Below are 24,539 nucleotides of genomic sequence, written 5' to 3' on the forward strand. Positions count from 1 at the left end.
TTAATTATATTCATTTATTTAATTCTGCTAGTCACCTGTGACGTCATATTACAGCAGATGATTATAGCAGCTGAACGTCAGAACTACAATAGCGCTACTTTGGTAAGAGGGGGTACTTGTGACGCAGTATACCCACTTAGACACTAGTTTACTTAGAGCATTTTTTTATTGGTGGGGGGGGTGCGATTTTGCAAAAAAAAATTTGGATATATTATTATTTTTTAATTGTTAACAAATGTCCTTAAGAAATATAAGACCTCAGTAAGGCGAAATCTCGAGATACTGAGGATGATCTTGCTTTATAGCCTAACCTTCTTGACCTTTTAAGTTTAAACTTAATGGTATCAATACCCCATACATAGAAGTAATCTGACCAAGTTTGGTCAAAATCGGTTCGGTAGTTTTGGAGATATAAGATGATTTAGAGTGCGACACCGAATACACATACGTATATACGAACATTCGGAAAATTTCCATTTGATTTTTGGTTCCTTAGGTTCGGAACGTAAAGCTCCGCTAAAAACCGTATATGGCCAAATTAAAAAAAAAAAAAAAAAAAAAAAAAAAACGTAAAAAACATTAAAAAACGTTCTTGTTTTCAATAAGATTACTTTAAAATTTTGGAAGGTAATTTACACTACGTTAAAATCCGCTTCAACAGCCACCTGATCTACTCATACTGAATCGACAGTCAAAATCAGTCGGATCGATAAATTTATTTTCAGCTCCCTTCTTCAAAATGTTCTTCTTGTATATCCGACAACTTATATATAAATATTCTATATATAGAATATAGAAATATATGAAATTAACTATGAAATATTGTATTGTCACCCATCTTACGTTGCTGTGTAAAATTTCACATTCATAATGTGACGTCGAGAAATCAGTTAAATTAAGGTTGCAAGACTTGTTGACATCGTTAAACCATTGTAAGTTAAAGAAAAGCATATTATAATAATAATAATAATAATTATTATTATAATAAAATATGCTTTTATAAAAAATATAGAAAATTCAAAAAGAATTAAAATTAAAAAAAACAATTCATTTTTAATTATTCATTAAAATTCGACTTTTTGAAGTCAAGGGGGTCTTCAAAAAAATAATAAGCGATAGGATTTTTGTTTTGATTAGTTAACTTAATAAAATATAAATCTGAATATAATTTTTATTTTTTTTTATTTTGAAGTGATTTTATTTTTTTATTTTATTATCAAAATCTTATTAAAAATAATTTTTTTTTCTTTAATTTTATCTTTACAATTTCATTATTATTATTTGATTATAATCATCGAATCTTTTTACACTTATGAGCTCAGTATAAAATTTTTTAATGGTTAATTGTATAAAAAAGGAATTCATATTTTTTACTTAATATTTGGGTGTAAATACAAAATGATTAACTTTGATGTTGCAAATTAAATGTTAAAATCACATTTGGCGTATTTTGAAAACAAATCATGTAAGTTTTTTTTTTGTTTTAAAAATGTATATCCACATTTGAACAGAACATTAAAAATTTCCATAATATGGTAATTATTCAATTTTTTTTTTAAATTAAGTAATGCTACCTTCTTGGATGAATAAATAATTTTTTCCTGTGTCTTGATTAAATACAGGGCTGATAAACATCTATTTGTATTTTTTTTTTTTTTACTTTCAACAAAAGTAAAATTAAGGGCCCTACGGTTTTTAAATTTATTATTTTTTCTTTTAAAGAAATTTTGTTAAGTAGGTACTTGGGTATGGTAAACGATTTTGTTTCTCCATGATTGGTTCAAGCAAGTTTAGCTCTTGACTAAAAATGTTTAATGTATTGGAAATCTTAGAAGTGGAGTTATAAACACATTTCAAGAGTGCGGGTCGGAGCAGTTATTGCAATTTGGTGTTGTATCGGGTGAAGCAGTCGGTGTGATGAGAGTAAAAGGAAAGAGCCGCTTCTGCAGATGAACTGAAGGCATTAAGGAACTTGTAATTGGAACCTGATGAGAATCCCTTCTTCATATCTGAAGGGAACGAAAATTCATTTCCTCGTAAAATTTTGTGGTTTACCGTTCAACACAGACCGCTGTATTTCATCCCACTACAATACGTATAGTTTAGCACGGAAATCAAATTTAAATCTGATTTATAAAGTTAATTTAAAGTTGGCTTCATTTTAGAAAATTATTCGTATTTTCCCTTGCATTCTGTTAGGATGGCGCAGATGTCATCTGGCTGAATTGTTCGTTTTTTAATAGTCTGCATTCATCTAAGTTTTCTTTAAATATCTCATCCAATTTATACGACATAAAGCTGTGAATATTATAATAAACAAATTACATTGCTGTCCTTTATTTATTCTTTTAATTATTATTGTATCCCAAATAGTATATGCAACTATAAGCGATTTACTATGATTATTTTATCTTTGGGATAAATTATCGCATATAACCACAATTATGATGTGGTTTATAACATCTAAAAATGTCAAACTCTGGTTAGATGTCAGCTTAATGAGTTTTATATTTTATCCATAAATTATACATGATACGTAATTATACATAATTCATATATATGTATGGAAAAAATATATATGGGTATATATGAATTCATTATAACTGTTTTCAGTTTTATAGAGTTAATGTATATAATAATACTACTAAAAATTATTTCTAGTAAAACAGAGTATTTCATATTTTTGTGTAAATCTACAACAAAATCTGGTAAATGAAAATTTACAATTAATTAAAATTTTTATAAAAAAATAATAAATATTTACATTACATGAACGCATTTACTACTACTTAAAGCGACTTATTAGGCGTAATCTCTAAAAACCAATTCCTTCTATTATAAACAGACAATAAATTAGGTTGCACTGTTAAATTTCTGTGAATTCCTCATAAATTAAGTGAAATAAACAAGCAACTAATACCGTCGTATTAACTGTGCTATATTCTAATTTCAGATCAAGCAGTAAATTCATAAAAGAATTTTATAAATATATATTTAGTATTTTTTTAGTGAGTTTATATAAAACTTATCTTCTGAAGAATACTGTAAATAATTTGAATTATCTAATTTTAGATAAATTTTCTGTTACATGCCTTTGATTTAGCAAAATAATATAAATCTATTATCCCTGAAACCGAAACCTGAAATATATGTGGTTTATTTCTTTTAATTATTTAAAGTTAATTCAATTTTTATAAAACAAAATGAGTGTTATTTTAGTTAAATTAATATTAAACGACAAAACATGCTAATTAATTTCTCTGAATAATCCAAACTTAGTTTGATTCAAATTTATTATTTACTAAATTATTAAAAATTATTAAAAAATGTAAATCCACCTTACCAGGAACTTAAATGTGACCCGATATCTTTCAGTGTGTGTCACCATCATCAGGAGTTAAAATATTATAATTAAGTTAAAAAATTATGATAATGTCAAAGATTAAAATAGTTATACAGTCATGACTGTTTGCATTCTAACAGTATACTCGAGTATACAGTATACATTAATTTAATTATAATATTTTAACTCCTGATGGTTGTTTTGAAATAAACCGTAAAATCTCGAGTCATATTTAATTTGCTGGTAAGGTAAATTTACATTTTTTAATAATTAATTAAATATATCAGCGGTAACCATGTTTGAGAAATGTACTATTTACATTGAGTATTTATTTTATTTATACCATTATAATTTTATTATTACTATTTTTATTTTTTTACAGAAATACTCACGTTTAATTGCAAAACAAGCATACATTAGCAATTATACATTTTAATTACCGTTGTTTACCAACCAACTAGTTCAATACGATAAACTATTCTACATTTATTCATTCAATAGTGTCGTATAATGTTACAGTTTAGATTATATGGTAATTTGAGTATTTCATTTTATTCATATATGAATCACGGGCTTCACCTAAATTCATCTTTGTAATGAGTTCATAATTCATATAATTTATGAACTACCCACCTGTTATATTTTCATATGTAACAATTATAAAGTTGACAACCCACTCGAGTTGGCCTAGTGGTAAAACTCGTAGTCGTAAATCACCCGATTTCGAAGTCGAAAGTTATCAAGTTAAAAAGTGGTTAAAGGTAAAGGTAAGCTAAAGTTAAAGGTGGTTACTTTTATGCGGATTTGATCGTGGATATCGGTGCTCTTTTTGTAGTTGGGTTTCAATTAACCACACGTCTCAGACGTGGTTGGCCCGAGTCTGTACAATACTATACCCCACTTACAATTTACGAATAAGGGACGCGGTTGCCTATGGGCACCGAATCCAGAAAGCTGGTGGGCTATCTGGGAGAATTCCGGAATATTCATAAGAAACCAACATTTATAAAACGGGATTATTATAATTAGGATTGTATCTTTGACATTTGAAAGAAGATTAACAAATTATATAAAAACACATGAAAACGTATATAATTAAGTTCATGCAAAAACTGTATGTTGGAGTGATGAATTAATCTGATTGATTTGGTTATTTATTGCTGCAAAAGGTACTGTTGAACATTTTATTGTATCCGAAATCCAAAAGAACTAAAAGGCGTCAGATAAATTAAATATGCAATATATAAGACCCTGAAAATGGCAATCGATAACAATTTTACTGTTTCATAGCGACTGTTAGAGTTTAAACAATTTTGGACATATATTTTTAAGTCCTTATTTTTAAATATTTAATAAAGTTACTATACATTTAATTAAGGTTTAGTTTTCTATTTCATCTTATACTGTATTACTTAAACATCCTCTAATGAGATTAATTAAAACTTCTATTTATACAAGTGAGTTACTTTCAATCAAATAAATTAAAAAATCTTATTATTGACAAATTTCTTCATTCGGTTCTTTAATTGTAAATTATAATATAGATTTAATTATACATATATTAGTTTTCTTTGCCTCAATTTTTATTTATAGCCGGTTTCACTTATACATAAACGATAACTAAACTGGATTACATCTATAGATGAAGAGAGATTTCGATCAAAATCGCTCAAATACATACGTAAAATACTCATGTACAGTACATGAAAGAAAATCACTTAAACGGATTAAGTTCAAAAACTACATTAAGAATAACACAAAAAAGTAAAAGTAAATATAACAATCAAAAAGCAATACTACAAATAACACAAGAAAACAGAAACACGTAAAAAGAACAGTAAATCATTATAATCATCTAGCTCTCCAAAAAAATATTTAGATATTGAAGGTCCTTGAACACAATATTCAAGGTCCACCCCAAAATATCACATACAGTCTCTCAGGTCCTACACATAGAGTCGTTTCGGCTGCCTAACATCCTCGCTGTTGTCTAGTATGTTCGCAATCAGATATCAGATATAGTTTGCATGGTTTAGATGATAGGTTTACCATGTGAACTATCTTATCTTACATGATTCTGTCATGTAAACTGAGATAATAATCATGTAAACTAAGGCTGGTTCTATTAGTTTTAGTTTTTATTTCGAACCAAGCCTTTGGATCTCTTCGAAAACGTATGGTAACTCCTGATAGGTAAGCATTTTATTGTTCTTTACGAATCATGATGTCGCCATTATGCGCCTCACCACTTTGGTCTCGAATCGCTAAATAATTTCAATGTTGCTTTCTGTTGTAACCCAAAGTTGGATGCAAAAAGTCTTATTCGGCATCAGAATCACTATGTACAAACTTCGCTTGTTAGATAACGTCAGCTGTGACCTTGCCTACTAACCACTATAGCTCTTTAAACTGGAAGTACAATCGGTACCTTTTTACCCTCACATAAATCTTCTACTTCAAGCGACGATCCAAATGCAACCTGAATATCGAATACGACCAGCTTGTAGAATGTAAACACCATTAGGACGGACTCGTGGACAGTCACCTCTACTCATTGTGAACGTCAGAACTCAGTTTCATTGGACTGACCTTCACTTTTAACTTAGCCAGTCACATGTTGATTAGAGGCAACTCAGATTGTATTTTAGTCGAAGTTTAAGTTTAGTAATCGTCGATAGCCAGGATCAGCAAATGAAGCAGAAGTGACATTGTCCAGAGTTGGGAGGTCTGAAGTGAAGACAACACAAAACAAGTCAAAAACCTAGCCTTGAAGAACACCCAACTCAGTGTCAAAATCAACTGACAACTCTTCATTATATTTGACCTGAAAAAAGTCAATTCAGATAGCTCCACAGGACTAAGGAAAAGGTTGAGGCTCGCTTTCAGCTTCTGGAATAGATCACACAGCCAGACCTTTGAAGGTTGCTGGAGATCCAAAAAGACAATTCTTCTTCTCTATCAACACCTGGTGACAATATTAACAATTGTATGTATGTGCCTGTTAATAGTAGAATGACCACTTCGGAAATCGAACTAATGATCAGAAATAACGTGTCCTTGCTGTATAGTAGCCAAAGAAATAGCTTTTCAAATATCTTAGACAGCAGGAAAGCCTGATTACTTATCGGAATGTACGAGAATACTTCATGTACTGGTTTACCTATTTTCTGGACCATTACCATTTGTGACTCCTTCCACTCTGATGGGAAGCAAGTCAGCGTAGGATGCTATTGAAAAGGTGCGTTATCTACGGAATGGTTTTGAATGGAAGCATAAGTAGTTTTTTGTGAGTAATTAAATCAAAGCCTGGATCCTTAGAGTTGTTGCCCTTCCTGATTACTTGCAGTACCTCCGTTGAAGAAAAAAATTAATCAGAAGATTCAGAAGAGTCGGGCTGTTCAAGAATTCAAGAATCTTCTATTCACCAGTAGTTTGTACATCACATGCCTAAAAGACATTACTCAGATCCAAATTGGTCGGCCTTTTGGCCGCCGCTTTGAGCACATCACCCATTCGACACTTGTAAAGGTGGGAACGAGGGTGCAAGGCATTTATAATTTTTCATGGGTTTCTAAAACTAGTAGCCGTTTCTGTTCACTGAGGGAAGATTTCTCAAGGTAATTTCTAAATGTCTTATTTTAATGAACTTTAGCAGTCTTCTCAACTAACCCAATGATGCTGGTATAGCCGAACGGATTAAAACGACAGTCTTCTCAGCCTGCGAGCAGCCCTGTTCAAGAACATTGCCATTTGTAACATTGCCATCTCCTCTTAAGACTTCTCTTAGTAACAAGTAGTAGCATCCATAACCTCCCGTAGATAGTCCGTACCTCCACCCCTCCTCCAGTAATTTTCAGGTGTTGAGCACCAAACTGCCTCCTGCAGGAATAAGGGAATAAGGTCAAGTATTTGATCGATTTATATATATCAGTACAACATGTCAGTAGAACAGGCATAATCAGCTCGTCTTCTACCCAATTTAGATAAGAGTCCTGTTGTTATGGAAGCCAAAGGATTTCTTCTTTCTTATCACCACCATACTAATAGTAAGCAGAACAGCTGAATTGTCAGACGTTGAGTCGTAACTATTCCTAACTGCACTAATCAAAGATGATATATCTGAGATGACGTAAAAGTACAAGTCCGGAGCCTTCGTTGCATCCGACGGCCAGTTTCTTGAATGCAACCCATAATCCATGAAATAATGTTGAAATATATGTTAGCAATGAACCCTTTAAAGCCCTTCCTCAAGTAGTTATAAGCCGGGAGTCCTAGAACATTTTTTTTTGCATTCCATCAATCCCCGTAAAAAACGGGAACCGAACGTAGCAAAAAAACTCAGGAAATAAGCCATCCTGTGATCATCTGGCGGGGAAGTCAGATTTCAGATTACCTTGAATGCTGACATCCTGAAAGACCCAAGCGAGTCCAGGATATCAATCGAGATTGCTTGAATGTGAGAGATGCTGAATCCTTGTAGTTGTTGATGCCTTACCGTATTTCTGAGAAGAACTGCCGTACTCGCATGCGCCCTATCATCTGGATGATCAGTGGTGTATACTGAATACTCTGAAAGATGAAAATAATTACAAGTTGTGAAGAGCGTTTTAGAGATAAGAATATTTAACGATTTGGTGTAGATCTTATCTTAACAAGTTCTACGATAAAACGGGATATTTATTATTATTTTTTACGATTTAAAGGTGTAAGTTATGTAATTTTTTTATCAAATTAAGGGCATCGACAGATTTGGTCATTTATCCCAATAGAATTTTGTCGCGTATGAAAATGCCATGCCTGACCGGCATCACAACCCGGGACCTCCGGATGAAAGGCTGAGATGCTACCATTCAGCTGAATTTTAGGTATTATTATAATTAATTTTCCTAAATTTTTCTTGTGTCTAATCCAATAAAGAAAACTAGTTTACAATTTAGTTTTTCGTTTACAATTTAAACTTTCCCTTAATTAAATGTAAATAATTGAATCATAAATCAGACAATTTTATGTATGTCATCTTTAATATCTAAATTTTGATTCAGAATTACTTATTATTTGTAATGTATGTATTATAAATAATTTTCATTAATATTATTATGTGTAAAGGCTACCAAAATGATAAAAAATTATTCTGTAATTGAATATGAATTTTATTTGCTTTTCTTGATCTTTTTAAGTATCTTCAATTATTTTTTTAAAAGTTAACTAATAAAAAATGATAAAAATATTTGTATACCATATATATGCTATATATTATATACTCAAAATAGATTATAGTGTGTGTGTGTGTGTGTGTGTGTGTGTGTGTGTGTGTGTTTGGTGGGGGGGGGGGTGCGCGCGCTATCGTTTTTATGGTTTTATATTTTATCGTTTTTCATCTTTTTGATTAGAAACAAAATATATATATGTTTATGTTAAAAAAATTTACTACAAGAATTAACCAAAATTTGTAGAAATTCGATCACAAAGTGGACAAGAGAATTACATACAAACTCAGTATAATATTCCCTACGTTTCTGTAGAAAGTAAAGTTGTACTTTGTTCTGGTACTATGAATTACTTAATGAAAATCATACATTTTTTTAATTTAAATATTGAGATATGCTACGGTTATTGAAAAAAAAAATACTCAATCGTGTCATAAATTTTAGCTTAATTTTAAGATAAACAAAGATGGCCATTTCGATTATTAAACAGTCATCGTAAAAATAAACTGAGGAAATAGTATGTATTATAAATAAAATAAATGAAAAATAAAGGATTAAAAATTATAATAAAATAAAATAACCTATGAAAAATAAAAATTAGACCAAATAAAAAAAAACTAAGAAATTGGTCGTTAATATGTTAATAAGAGACGTCCATTAGGTCATGAACTTTAATCTTTTGAGTTTACTTTTTTTAGGCTAAATTTAGACTTTTAATTGTAATTGCATTAAACAAAAATTGATTGTGTTTATTAAAAAAAAAAACTTGAATATACTATTCTTAAAAGAAAATAAATAACAAAAAAAAAAAAAACAATACAGTTCTACAAAAAAGTAAAAAACTATTCTGTTTTCAAGAAAATTAAAAAAACTAATCTCAAGGAAATTACTTATAAAAATTTTTTATTTATGTATGACTAAAACGTAAAGCGTTGGTCACGCCTCTCATACACAACTACTTTTTTTTGTTAGAGCGCGCTTCACGCGCAAGTGTATTATAGCATATATTATGCGTTAGCATACAAGCTTGCCGCCGAGATTCGGTGTCTTTTGGCACTTCTTTTAAAATAATTTCTGAGGGATATTATTCCATTTTTTATTTCCTTCACAGAACTGAGTTGTTTGAATTCATATTTGAATAAATTAAATTCTTTTGTATAAAATATCTTCGTAAAGTGTTAATTTTACCATTTTTTTTTTTTTTTAATTGTATAAGTATTTAAACTGACCAGTAAATTTCTACTTTTAGTGATTTAATTATTTAGCAAACAAAAATATACTGATTATATGCAGTTTTTTTAAAATTCTTTTATTTATAGTCTCATTAACAATTAAAGTCATTAACGACTTATCAATGTAATGTAACTGTACCGGTAAATTTTCTAGTCTTAAAGAAACTCAGGACGACTACTCCTGAGAAGTGTGGTAATTTAAACCCAACCACCATTGAACATCTGTATCCACGATTTAGTATTCAAATTCGAATAAAACCTTTATTAGGATTTGAACCATACAACTTCGACGAAATGAGCTGATTTACAACGTCGAGTTTACCACTAGACCAACCCGGGGGGGTTATATATTCAGTTTAATTCTATATTTTAAACTGTATAATTATTTTTCACTGTAATAAAACACCAGTTATTAATAACTAAATCAGATGATTAGCGTACATAAAGTTTATACTAGAATGTAAATTTACACTAGTTATATTAAAATCGGCTTCAACAGCCACCTGATCTACTCATACTGAATCAACTGAACAGTCAAAAGCAATCGGATCGATAAGTACATCATTTCGATTCAGTTTCCTTCCTCAAGATGTTTCCCTTAAATTATATATATATAAAATATAAAAAATATATGAAATTAACAATGGAATATTATATTGTCACCCGACTTACGTCACCGAGCAAAATTTCATCATCGTATGAGTCGGAAAATGAGTTTAATTAAGGTTGCAAGATTTGAAGACACAGTAATCGTTGTAAGCTAAAATAAAATACGGCTTGTAAAAAATTGTTTAGAAATATTCGATTTCAGTATTTTATAATTATTGTTTATTTTCCTACTATTATCATAACTAATTAACTAACTAACTAACTATTATCATAAATTTTTCATTTTACATTTTTGTTTTTATTCCACCAATGTCTAGGGATGATAGTTATTTCATCCGGTGGTCCCGCGTTGTTTCCCGTTCAGGCATAGCATTTTCACGCGCTATAAAATTGCCATTTCATCTCATTCTCTGAAGCAATAGGAAATGGTGGTACCGAGGGTAAAAAAGAGAAAAAAAAGGGTAATAGTTGTCTAACAATCGAAATGATGAACAACTTTGAAAAGAAAGTAGAAATTTGTAAAATGGTTTTAAGCGTTTTCGGGGTTTCTAAATTTTTAGAGTTTAATAAGTAATGCTGTTTACTTCCTGCCAGTTTAACACTTTCATTTGTAATAAAAACGAAGTGTAGTGACGAAAATACTATTATTAAGTGAGAAATACGATATATTATTTTTTCATCCAGCAATACAATAAAAAAAAATGTTTTTTTCTATTATAAATTTCATTAGAAATAAAATAATATGACAAAAAGGCAAAAAACTATACAGAATAATATCATAAACAATGTATTAATTAAAAAATAAACCGAAAGTTACAACTAACGTATTGTTATTTATTAGTTTTTCGTTTAATTCACAATTGACTGTGTTGATAATGACATAACTAGGTCATGTTAATACGTAATGCGGTGTGTCATTAATTAGACAAAAGTTTTGACTGCAATCCAACTTCTATGTATAAGAATTTTCTCATCAAAATATTTAATTTCTGAAAATAAAGTTAAGTCCTACTCGGTATTAATTTGTCAAAATTATTAATTCCTAAAAATAGCTTCCGCTAGCTTATTTGTAATACGTGACTGATTTTTAGTCATTATAAATATAATTTCCTTAGTATAAATAAAAACAAATATGTAATTAATTTTTCAATGGATTAATATAACATAATTAGAGAATGAGATGCCAAAAATATAAACTTAAATAGTTATAGGGAAGTCAGTTCAGTTATTAATAACTAATAAAAACTATATGTTACGTTTTTCTTCTATTAGGATTAGCTTTAATGTCCGCTACACTTCAAATCTTTTTAAAACTCAACTTGCAATATTTTTTTTCTGTGAAATATAATTCACTATTTTTATTATTATTGGTATAGAATGTATATCAACCGTATTAAAATGGAAATACTTATCGAGAAACTTATTCGTGATTTCTTAAAAATTTGAATTGAGATTAATGTAATTAATTAAAATTCAAAAATAAAACAACTCTCAGCTGATAAGTTCAATCACTCGAATTTATTTTCCAGCTTTAATACCGAAGGATAGTAGAAAATAATTACAAAAAAATTTTGAGACAGTCCTTTTTTAGGTGTCTTAACAAATTTATTACAAAAATTTCTTTTATAGCTAGCAAGAACAACACAATCTACATACCAAGATATTGAGTGAGAACAATATATTGTAATGTTTATGTCCTTTATTTGTTTTACAGATATTAAAAATTATTTGTTTGTAAATCATTTCAAATTAGTCTACCGTTAATTAATTTTAATCGTTTTTCCCTTCACAAGTACTCTTGGTTTTCATATCAAAAGTAATTTAGCGTCCTTGTAAATCTTTAAAATATCTGTTTAAGCAGTATTTTGGAAAAAATCATACCAATTACCTATTAGTACTTAAGCAACAACAGTTTTTTTTTCAAAAATTTCAGTTTAGAATAGGTAAGAATGTTCATAAAGCGGTGTTGAGTTTCGGAGAGGGTGTGTGTATAAAACATCAGAAATCTGGTCTCAGTTGCTCGAGTAGTGTAGTAATACTTGTTTGAATCGTAAAATAGTTTTACTACTAGTCAGCTATCGATTTGTACTGGATACGACCATTTTGAACGTGTGGTATGTCCAGATGAGAACAACCCGATTCAATCTCATCCCTCATTAACCACTGATAAGTTTACTTATAACAGTAGTACTGATAAAAGTCTTATTAAAGTTCACTACATTAAGTTTTAATAAATTTATAAAAATAAATTCGGAAAGAAACACCAAAATCAGATTTCATTCGTTTAGAAAGCAGTATTTGTAAAAAAAAACTTTTTTTCTGATATGACTTCTGTTACTGAAAATTATTAAGAGTCGTAATCTAGTATAATGTAAAAAAGTTAATAAAATAGTAAACATCGGAATACTGTTTAATAAAATAAGGCATACGATGTAAACACTATTTTCTAGACAATTATATTTATTGGTATTATTATTATTATTATTTTGTTTTTTAAAGAAAATAACCTATCAGTTATTAATAACGTTAACATAAAATATGTGCACAATAAACGCAATACTATTAGTTATGATATGTATTAATTAAATCGATGTAAGTAGAACTAATTAATGATGATAACACAGTAGCTACAGCCGTAAATAAAGCAAACTCTGTAATAATGATAAATGATGTAGCAAAGGAATGCTTGTTCTTACAAAATCGTTCGCTATCAAATTACTCAATTAACTCTTTTTTGTTTACTAAGTTCTCAGTTTTACTGAAGTACTTTTAAAATAATGAAATAATTAATTGTTAATATATTATATACAATAATAATAACACAAGTAATAATAGTAAAATGATAAACAATTTTGATTCCAAATATTACTATATAATAATATATTACAATTCTTGAAAATAAATCAAAAATTTAATTTTCTCTAAGGAATTTAAGTTTCTGAAACTCTGATCTATGATTTTATTTATTTCATTGCTCCAAATATAGAGTAGACGATGTAATATTTAAAAAATATATTGTGTTTATTGTCATTTGTATAACCCAGTAGTTATGATTATCTCACTTTAGGACCAGAATTAATCATTTCTGTGTTAATCTGAACAGCTGGTTATATAACATATTATACATTTGTCTATTGGAACTGATGACAATTTGTTAGTAGCACAATATTAGGGGAAAAATTACTGATTTTGCAATCGGTTTATTCCTTACCGAAATAATAATTACTTAGCAAATTCTAAAAGTATTTAAAATTTCATAAAAATCAATGAAATTGAGAGTTATAAAATATATGTATTCTCGTAGATGTATTAGTTATAACGTATTTATTATTATTATCAGGTATTAACGTGTTTATTTATTATCTCGTATTTGTTATCTGAACTTAAACCTATTTGTTCTTGCGCACTCAAACGCAAACAGGTGTGCGCATGTGCGTGGTATATCACTGTATATAGTAATCCATAAAGAATGAAATATACTATCAGGACATGTTCTATTGGTAAAAAAATGAAGAAAATTCATATAAACGTTGGTTTGAAAATGCTTCGTTGGCGAGTGTTGGCTAGCGAAAAATTTCGCCCTGATTTTTGAGTCTTGGGTAAAATTAAACCTGATTATAATTCTGGGGATCCAAATTAAGAGGTAAATTTTGTGGTTCTATATGAAATTTGATCTGAAAAATTAAAAAAAAAAATTAAAAAAAAATATATATATATATATATTCTAGAACTGTGTTTTTAGTTTAGTTTTTCTGAAATCTGGGGTGAAAAGATTCGGGTCGTAAAACAGAAAATTTTATATTTGTCGTAAAATAACTTTGTTAAATTGTTAATAAGCGCATAAACGTTTTATGTAAAACTTATAGAGAATAAGATTCTGAGTAAAATGATATGAATAAAGTCCATAGAAACTAAATACAAACGTTTGTATTTAGAGTTAAACTATGTTTAAATTAACAAACTAAATAAAATGGAATTTATCAAAAGCAAAACAAACTAAAATGTGGGAAGTTGTAACTAGTTATTAAATGAAACAAAATTTTCAGTGTTACAGAACAATTAAATATTTTAGAAAAATAAAGAATCAAATAAAAAAAATGATTCGACTAAATCAACCCATCAATTAAAGAATTTAAGTATTAAATTTCTTTAAAGCCAATTAATAATAATTATATCTAAACGCAATAGAAATAATTTATTTCGTGTGTTGACAATATTAACAGCTAATTTCAATAATTTGAACAACAATAAACATTTAAATAAGTGAATGGAATTATGGGTGTAATTTTTCTTTTAATTTGGGTCTGAAGAATTACAATCTGGCGTGATTTCACCGAAGGCGTAGAAATCAGTGCGCAATCTTTTGTCAGCTGACACTCGCTAATTATGCGTTTCCGAGTTTATATTTATATGAACTTTCTTCTTTATTTTCTCCAGTAGAAAAGTCCTGAAAGTTTGTTATTTTCTTCTTAAACCACTCTTTATATTTAGAGAAGAATATGTGCATAACAATAATATAACCCGCATGACTTTAACATTTCAGTAATTTTGTTTTTACGGATAAGTTTATTCCCATCGTCGTTTCTTTATTAGCACAAATAAAATCAATTCTACCTCTTTTCTACCAGATATTTAATTTAGTAATTTATAGATATAACCAATTTTTTTTTTTTTAAAGCATTAGTTATTAACGTTTAATATTGCCAATTTGTTACTACAGGATATCTGATATTTTTTCAAACATAACTTTCTGCAACTGTATAAATTAGAATAACAGGTAAGATAATTTTTACCAAATTTTACACTGTAGTGGTGTAAATTGAAGGTTTTCTACAATCTACGTACATAAACTTATTTTTGCAAAATGTAAACCGAGTCATATAGATACGACTAATATAGACTACATATAGATCAAACGACTCTTGGAACTTGCCAGTGATCTTGTTATAATATAATGAGCAAAACACGATATATGATCGGTCGTCGTGTCATCATCCTTACTTACCCTATCTTTTTGTGTTTTATATTTCACAATTTTTACCTTTGTTCGATGTAAAAACGAATTGACTAGTTAAAACAAAATTAAATGTCAAACATTTCTTAATATGGAGTGGCTGAAAAGATCTGAAAAATTTTTAATTTTTTTTAAATCATCCAAGTTAACGAAATTGATAATTGGATTAGAAATAAATACGATATAATAACTTTGTATTTTGAAAATAAGAGATGTAATAAAAAAAAAAAACAAAAACTAATTTAATTTAAAAACAAACAAATCGTGATTTGTTAAGTTTTTATCTTTTTAATCTTTTTATTATTTAAATAAATTGTAACATTATCCATTCTTTTATATTTTCATTAAAGTTTCACTGGAAGAATTGAATTTTTCATTCAATTCTTCCAATGAAACTTGGCTGCAATAAACGTGCAAATGGAGCCTCCAAGTAACTAATAACTTGTAGCTTAATGTACATTGTATGTATGATCGTGGGACTGTGTAAATAAATAATATTCCTTTCTCTCTCTTAAAACAACAACGTGCTAGTTGGGCACGATACAACTGACATTGAAGAATATTAGATTTAAATGTAAACTAATGTACAACAATGTTAGGTGGTACACCAGTGAATCCTCTGTAATGAACTAATTTAGACTTTTCTTGCTGCTCCTGTTAGAATTACGGACGTAATTTAGTTTATAACATACTTTCACAATTTTTTTTTAACAAAATTAAATCTTAATTTCTATCATTTTTTTATTTTTTATTTTCTTTAAATCATCCTATAAAATTATTAATTTTTTGGCTTACTTTTTTCTAGCAGAAATGAACTTTTTTTTCCAAGAATTGAAATAGATTATAAAAATTTTAAAGAAAGTATTTCTACTAATAATGTTTATACTGATAAAAAATCAAACCTTCTTTTAGTTAAAAAAAAAAAATTAAATAAATAAAAATATTAAAAATCTTTGATGGTAAATGAGTTTTAAATAAAGAATATATTTATTAAAACATCATTACAGATTCCAGCCTAAAATATCTGCCAAGGTCTGGAAAATTGACCGTAAGTAAACCCCCAGATTATTAACTAATAAGCTTAAAAGAAAAAAACATTTAGTAATACGTGAGGAGTAGAATATTAATTAACGAAGTCCATATTGAGCATTGAGGAACGATCACCTTTAATAAAGAACATTTTTCCAGTAAAAGAAAGGTTTATTATAAACAAATTTTCTTGTGTTATATTCCTTACCAAAATCATTAGGAGATTTTATACGAGATAAAAATCGTTCCTACTGAAGATAACAAGTTTCCAAAACCAGACTTAACATAGAGAGAAGTGAAATGTTTTCCCGTTATCTTTATCGTCGTGCCATAGTCACAGATATTTTGGCGTGCCAACTTATTAAAAGTAGATGAACTGCAGTGCTATAAATAATACTTTCACACTGTTCCTCCCGAAACTAGCTCTATAGTGAACATCAGTATTTTCAGAGAAAGCAACGCAAATTTTTTCGGTGTTTTACATGCTTTAAAATCATAATAAAAATAGGAAAAGATAGAATCATGTCGCAGATTTATGTTTTTTTTCGAAAAAAATCCATTACATACATAGCCTCTACTTAACAAATAAATCTGATTATTTCAATTTCTGTTAACGTTCTCTAAGATAACACTAATAATCTGGTAATACAGCATATTCATATTGATCATTCACTAATGCAATTTGGGGAAATAGATCATGCAAATAATTTGGTCATGCAAATAACCATTGTTCTGATGCAGATGAAAAAACGTATTTAATAAATTACTGCTAATGACGTAAAATGAACGATGAATAAAATTTATGCTAAATAAATTATTATTCGCAGATCGATTGTATGAAATTGTTTGCTTATAAAAAAGTTGTAATTGCTATATGGGTATGTTTAGCCTATTACGCAAAGATTGTTCTACGTATCGATAATTAGGATAAAATAATTAATAGGCTGTATTTATGTTGACTCGGCCTGTTCACTAATATTAAATTATCATTCAATTTTTCTGTTAAATTTATCAAATATACTTTTTTTAATTACCCACATATTTTTTTAATTATCCAATATCGGTTAAAGTTGTAAATTCTTTTTGATAGTTACTCGTTTTGATGCATAACGCTAATGATTCTCACACATGGTATCCAGTTCAAAATTTTAATTACACGAAGTTCATTTACTTTACTTAAATAAGTCGATATGAATCTTTATCGGTATTCCTGCTTATGTTTCTATGTTGTACATAATACTAGTATTGGCTCCTGTTTATTCTGTTTTCGTACTAATTTATTGGAAATTTATATTATATATTGAAAAATATCGTTGTAAATAAATTTTATAAGCAGGATATTTTGGTGTCTGTTGCGGTTTATTATCCTCATATACTGTCATATAATTAATTTTATTCTACAGTGTGAATTCTCTTTTATTTGCTGAATAATACATTGTTCTTATGTTAAATCATTCCTAGTTTAGTAGAAAAAAAGTTTGCTAAATGTGATTGAAAACAAATAAAAGACAAACAAAAGGACGGGCAGATGGATGGGAATTTTATTAAAATTTTCAATTTCCGCCCTCGGATAGAGATAAAATGGAATAAATTTGGATAGGATGACCTGAATGCCAGCAGCAGCAGTTTAATTTCAATCGTGTATCATGTTTTGTTTTGTTTCAGAAGGGAAACAACAATAGTTCCATCAGCGTTTAGGTGTGGTGAGTTTTGCATGAGAAACGCCGGTATTACTAAAATGTTCTCTCGTTCGTGGGTTAACTGTTTTCCATTCTCATACTGAAGACAAAATCTGAAATGAAGGTAATTTCATCAAAGTTTTTTAATTGAATAAAAGTAAATAAGTAGTGATCAGATGTATGTTTTTTTTTGTATTTGCTTTTGTTTCATTTATATGTTTTTATGTAGTCGATCCAAATTTCGATATGTCTGCCTGTTATGTATTACATAAGATGAAAGACTTTGTTATACTATTTACATTTACTTCAACGTTAATCTTTTAGTTCTACTTTGCAAGTAACTCATAGATCTTGAGCAAAGTTAACAAAATACTTTTTCTTCAGTATAAGAGAGACTTTTTCGTTACATTTAAAATTATTGGTGTATTCATTAGTGTTTTCTCAATTTATAAAATAATAAATCCTCTACTTTCAACCACTGTGCCTATATTAATTTTTTAATTAATGAATAGTATGGTTTTAAAATACCATTAAGAAGATAGTGATGGAGTTAATTTTTCAAAAAAAATCTCTTAACTAAAAACAATGATAAATATTTAAAAGATTGTTTTCCTTATAAAACACTCCAATCGGATAATGTAGAATGAAAATTTCATCACGAAGGAAAGATGGAACTTCGGTATATAAGTATTCTAGATGATAGTTTATGTAATTGTTATAGACTATAATTTTTGATATTATAACATTAACATGGTATTTTTTAAGAGAATGTAAGCTTGTAACGCTGATAGATGTTAATAATATATCTATAAATAGTTTCTGATTGAAAAATCGAGTTTAAAAATTATCTTCAAGCTTAGTAATACTTAAAAAAGTCATATTTGCTTGTGACATTTGAAGTGATGTAATAATCGGTAAATTAAATAAAAAAAGATTTTTCTTTTTTTATATCTTTGAATCATGAACTTTTTTCATAAAATGTATGTTAACATTTTTTAAATTAAGCTGACTTTTTATTTTAATGTACACTCACATCGAATAAATATCGCGTCATTCAGTAATTTTGTAATACAACTATGGTATAACTGTTCTTAAGAAACAGCTGAGAACTGTTAAGATGAACAGTAACTTATATACCAAAATATTGCTACATTGGAGGGTAAAAACACAGATATAAATGATTTTAAGCGAGAAACTTAATAAATTTCAATGTATATTACAGTGTGATGGTATGTTATTTCTTATCTTTAATAGTTACTCGAAGATTTACAATGGCATGTTTTAAAAACAAGGGCAAATCATTCTGTCTGCATAGGCAAAAGTGATTTACTAAAACGTAATATGGTTATTTAGAGAATTATTTGGAATTTCATCGGTAATATGGAAAAAAAAAAACATTTTAAATGTTAGTTATTTTAAGAAGTCCATAACTCAGATGAATTTGTCAGTAAAGGTTTTACTGTAGTATGGCTGAAGTGGTGCAGCAAAAACAGGCCTCTAGATTATCAGGCTCTGAGTATTATTCCGGGTATGATTTTCTGACTTTAATTATGAAATTTTATTATCTTCATTTCTGTGACAATTATCCTGAAATAATGTTCTTAATTTAATTTAAATAAATTGATAAAAATGGAGAAAATTTAATGGTGAAACCGAATCGTGTTAATAACAATAAACAATAAACAAGCGTGTTAATAAACAAGAGAAATAGCATGCTATGATTTCATTACTTTTAATTATTATATACTCACTAAAGTCTAACATAACATTTAATTAGTTTTATTTCTTTGAAAGAATTATAATATTTGATTGTAGTCGTAGTTAAAATTAAAATTTTACCTCTGGAATGTTTGTTTAATATAACAACATACATATGAATGTTGCAGGGAATCCTAATGTCATTCTGTTTTCATTTGTAAACCGACTTACTGTGGTCGGTGGTAACATTGATCCGGAGTTATCCTTTGCTTCACGTTATTGTTTGAACCAGTGATGTAGTTAATGGACCCGAAGAGGATTGTTAGGAATGCATGATGGTAATTATGTGGGCAGATTACGTGGGCAAACATATCCATGGGGATACGAGTACACCTATTTGTTTAGTTTTACGACAAAAAAATAATTTATCATAAAAAATAATTTTTTCAATATCTATTAAATTTTGAAATGTAGTTTCTTGAAATAAATTTCGTGTATGTGATTAGAATTGTAATCAAACAATGGTGAATCGGTTATGTTTTAGTACAAAAAGAAATTTTTATAGAATTTTAAAATTCATATTTCGAATAATATCTTTGGTTGTAGTAATTCAAGTGAAACAATGCTCATAGTTGATGAGAGTATAATTGTTTTATTCTCTCGCCAAGAACAAACTAAGATAAACAGTAATGAAAAGTTAAGTGAGAAACTTAAGTACTACTATTTGATTATATTACGGTGTGACGTTATGTTATTTTTATCTGTAGTAGGTACTGGAAGATATTTAAAGGTAAATAGATGAGGTACTAAGAAAGTGGAAGAAAGATTCTATTGCTTAAGTTTACACAGCTGTTACATTCATTTGCAATTTTTTTCGATTAAGGTAGATTTATAAATAATAGAAAAATAAAGTTATGACATTATATGAAAAAAATAATTAGCATTTCGAAAACTACGTAAGTACAGTTAAATAGCTTCTGTAACGAATACAAAGAGGAGATATATTTTCATATAACTTAAAGTTTCAGAAAACAAAATAATGAGTTAGTAACAAAAGTTATGCATATAGAGAATTTCTAAATTGTTGGCACTGAAGTTAGGAAACGTTGACCTACCAATGCATCGCTTATTAAAGATACATAATTTATGATATTAGAATGCTAGAAAATACGGGGATGGTTCACTGCGCTTAGAGAGAATGCATTTAGAGCCATTTATTTCGACATAAAAAAAAAATTTATTTATTTTAATATTATACAGTACAATGTTATTTCACCAAACATGATCTTTTGTGAAACCTGATGTTTTTACTTAAATCAACTTAGGTTGTCATTCTTATAGCAATTTTTCCAGATATAGAGAGTTCAGTCTTAAGGGGCTCTCCACAGGCCTGTCTGTCATATATGTATACAAAGTTACCATTTACCCATAACCAGTCACTAAATGGTAAAAAATGTATCCTACTTGTTTGAATGGATAAGTTTGTAACATAAATGATAGTGTAGGGTGTTTGCGTGTTTTAGAAAAACGAATCAGTTATATATGGTAATTCCTCAAAACGCTCATACAAAATGTTGATATATACAAGTATCAACCCTAAACGCACAGTATCTGGAGAACCAGTTATCGTGTCCCATCAAAAGGATAGTGCTGCTGTGATAATAATTCACAATCTTAAACAAAAAAAAAAAAAAACGTAGTGATGAAAAGAGTGATTTAAAAAATATTATTTCAGTAATGATTGAAAAAAAGGTTTTTTCTCGTTAAATTAGGTATAAAAGATTATTAAGATACCTTACTGAGAGAAGCAATAAAATGCAGAGAAAACTATTTAATATTATACTTCCTTGTTACGGGTAGATCATTTGCAGATTTTAAATTAACAAGCGCAATTTCTGCGCTGTCACTAAGGATTATTATTCTAAAAACTTGAAAAGTTATCTGCAATGTAGTACAAAATGAATTCATGAAAGTATATTTTCAAGAAATTGGTAATTGTGAGTTGTATTGTCCTCACTAAATATTGATATTAATCTTTCTAGTATACATTAAATTAAATATGTTGCAAAACTGGTATTAAATATTTTACTTTTGAGTTCTATTCTATAATTATATCAGTAGAATGTAAAAAATATAAATTAAAAGAAACTAGCAGCACTTTATAAAATCATGAAGTTTTTTCCCCAATTTAAAGAAATAAATAACGAAAATGATGTAGATATGTACTAAATATGTAGAATCTGAACTAAATTACTCTATTTCATCAAATCCATGGTGTTTTCAACAGTTAATAACGTTGTAATAAAAATATGTGGGTTGAGTATACCAATTTTAGTGTCTTTCCTGTATTGTACTGATTTGTCAAATCAAATCAGGTTTTCTATTTCATGTTGTTTAACATGTTGAGTTTAGGGTTAACCCGCGGGGGTGAATGTATTCTTGGTTCACTATTGTAGTATTTAGTAATTGTCCTGGGTTACACCACGTATGGTTGTCTCACTAAATCAGCTATACTTCAGCTAGCTACTGCCGCATATGCTGTATTATTCCAGGGAGAGAGCTGGTAGTTATTAATTTAAGAACTCTGTACTTTGTGGAGGACTTTCTTCCAACATGTATAAAACATACACTTCTAATAAATAAAAAAAAAATAGTTTATCAGTAACATGCTTCTCATATTTTCAAAAATCCCATTCTCGGGCTGCGGAAACAGAGAACGGGCGGCCGCTGTCTGAAAGGACCTTATGCTTTCGTCTGGATGGAAACGTTTGTCACCTACGATTATTTTTGCCTGTTCGACTGACAGTTGACGTCCTTTCTCAATAACCTCACTTTTTCCATAACCTTGATCGCTTATTTTGTGTCTGTGGGTGTAGATCTGGTCCTGCTAGATCCATCCTGAAATCGTTACCTGAAAACTTTTCAAAGGTTCTTTGATGTAATTCGATGGGTAAGACCTACTTTGGATAGAATTGACTATTTCAATTTGACTATTTCTGGCGGCTTTCAAATAATCTTACAATTGAATTGAATATCCGGTAAAAACCAGCAGTCGCTAGCTATCTTTTTTAAAATTTATAATTCTTTTGAGTTTCTTAAATATGTTGCAAAGTTTGTATGTAATTTTTTGTTTATTTGATACGAATGCAAAGTACACGTTATATAATTATCATCTAAAATTGATACTCCAAGAATTTATAAGCCATTTCTACACACTAAATAAAAATTAAATTTTCAGCTACGGTTAAACAATCTAAATAAAAAAGGTATCGTGCATTTTATGAAAATTTGTCATAGATTAAAACCAAAATCAACCAAGATTACGAAATAATTATTTTTTTTAAACTAGATTTCTCTGTTAGTAAATTCTGTACTGCATAATATTGTGTGCATAATATTCTGTATTGTTATATTATGGGTTTGTATGTCAGAGAAAGCTGTGAAATATTCTAAATTCTGTAAGAGAAATTCCATTAGCAACAGGCCATCTTCAGCATTACTTAGGATGGACCTACACAAAAGTTCCTAAGAGATTGTCAGGAAGCATCTTTTTATGTTTTTAAAAACTTAAATTATACTTTACATTTTATTAATCTTAATCGTAGTTGTAGAACTATTGTATTTTATTCCTATCATGAAACTATTTGATTGGATTCTTTGCATACTTAAAAGTAATTAGTATTATTTTTTGTAATTTTGTAATATTATTTATCCTCATTTTTGTAATTAAATTTGTCGTTATTAAAAACAGTATTTGATAATTTTCAAAAAAATCTGAAGTTTGAAAGATTTAGGTTTCTATAAGTAGCTAGGTATAAGAACAGATTAACCGGGAATTACGTATCAAAAATCTGGGATTTTGTTAAGTACAATCATCTTAAGAGACATGTTCCAAGTTATAAAATTTTGATTGTTGTAGACGTTTGTTTATTTTTTATCACCAAGTAAAAAAAAAACATTATGAATATCGAAAACAGAAGTTTCCAGAGTCCGGTATTTTTTAAACCAAGCGGTTTCCTTAGTTCTTTTCATTGAGAAAATATAAATGATAATCATAAAATTTAAACTAAATACATTTATTATGAAATATCTATGAATAACTGTCAGATATGTTTTTAAAATTAATCTATAAATTCTGTAGATGAAATAAATTTACTACTAGTAATAATATTTTGTTTCGCAGAGTTATTATCCAATAATTAGAAGTATTATGCAATAATCGCGAGTTATTATCCAATCACTTCGAGAAGGCCAGCAAAACGGCTAACTACGAAGAAGATTTTCGAGCGAAAAAAGAAGAACTTGAAGGTTTACTAAATTTCTTATACTGAGTATAATTACTCATATAATGTACCATTTAAAATGGAAGAATTCGTGAAAGCGTTGGAGAAAGCAGGCAACACAGCTGCTGGTCCGGATGAAATCCACTATAATATGATCTGGCAGCTGAATACCACTGCAAAACGCAGATTATTACAACTGTATAATCAAATATGGCGGGATGGAATGTACCCGCCGCAGTGGAAAAAAGCACATGTTGTTCCAGTACCAAAGAAAAATAAAAATTTAACAGATCCCAATAGCTATCGTCCTATTTCCTTGACGAGTATAGGAAATTACTCGAAAAAATGATTAATAATCGACTCGTCTGGGTTTTGGAAAAAGAAAACCTGATATTACCATATCAAGCAGGTTTTCGACAATACCACTCTACCACCGATCAAATGA

The 24,539-nt window shown here is 28.6% G+C and overlaps 1 protein-coding gene across 4 annotated transcripts in view; it reads left to right on the forward strand.

Annotated features, from left to right (window-relative positions):
- Positions 1-24,539, forward strand: part of SPR (G protein-coupled sex peptide receptor) — a 1,401,361-nt gene that overhangs the window by 595,545 nt on the left and 781,277 nt on the right. For all 4 annotated transcript variants that reach the window (XM_075356175.1, XM_075356174.1, XM_075356177.1 and 1 more), the window contains one exon: positions 18,100-18,237. The gene's annotated coding sequence lies outside the window, so the exon portion shown is untranslated. The remainder of the gene's footprint in view (positions 1-18,099; positions 18,238-24,539) is intronic.

This window comes from Lycorma delicatula, chromosome 2 (assembly GCF_047948215.1).
Source record: "Lycorma delicatula isolate Av1 chromosome 2, ASM4794821v1, whole genome shotgun sequence".
Classification (NCBI taxonomy): domain Eukaryota; kingdom Metazoa; phylum Arthropoda; class Insecta; order Hemiptera; family Fulgoridae; genus Lycorma; species Lycorma delicatula.